Raw genomic sequence first — 760 nt, 5'->3', positions numbered from 1 at the left:
CTCACAGCTACGTCATGAGATGTGACCTCAGCCAGCCTGAGAGATTCCCGCAGACTCACTCTGGAGAGCACCTGAACCTGTCTGTGCCTCAGTTTCCTAATTTGTAAAGTTAATGTCTATTTAATGTCTGTTTCAAAGAGTTGTTATGAGTATTAAATGAAATGCTTGGGAACACAGTGAAAGCTCAATAAATCATTGTAGTGATGACATTATAGATGATGAGGACAGTTGCCAAGGAAGTCATTGTGATAATGGAATTTCTGGGCTAGAATAAAGACTAAACAGGGTCATAGTCCAAAGCCTACGCTAATGAATCGTTAGGTTAAATGAAAACAGTGGATAATTTTCCCTTTGATATGTAATCTGATGGTATTTGTCAAAATCAGGTTGGGAGAAATGCTATAAGAATACTGTAAGAATGCATTTTAAAAACCATTGAGTTTTGCATATAAACCTGAAGTGGTACTTGTTATGATAAAGATGTAGATGGTTCTGGAATGTGACCACAAGGCAGAGTGACACCAGAGTCTCAGGTGGTCTAGGATGAATCAAGGGAAGCTTTAAGTGCCCTTTATCACTTCAGGTGGATGAAATTATAACTTCCAGAAAGCATTAGGAGAAATTTACTGTACACACTGTTTTAGAGGCTGATGGGTACATATTTTCTTTCTTTCTTCCTTTCTTTCTTCCTTTCTTCCTTCCTTCCTTCCTTCCTTTCTTTCTTTCTTTCTTTCTTTCTTTCTTTCTTTCTTTCTTTCTT

This window comes from Mirounga leonina, unplaced genomic scaffold (assembly GCF_011800145.1).
Source record: "Mirounga leonina isolate KUSES-001 unplaced genomic scaffold, KU_Mleo_1.0 Mir_94, whole genome shotgun sequence".
Lineage (NCBI taxonomy): Eukaryota > Metazoa > Chordata > Mammalia > Carnivora > Phocidae > Mirounga > Mirounga leonina.
The sequence above is the reverse complement of the archived record's forward strand: the minus strand, read 5'-3'. Positions refer to the sequence as shown.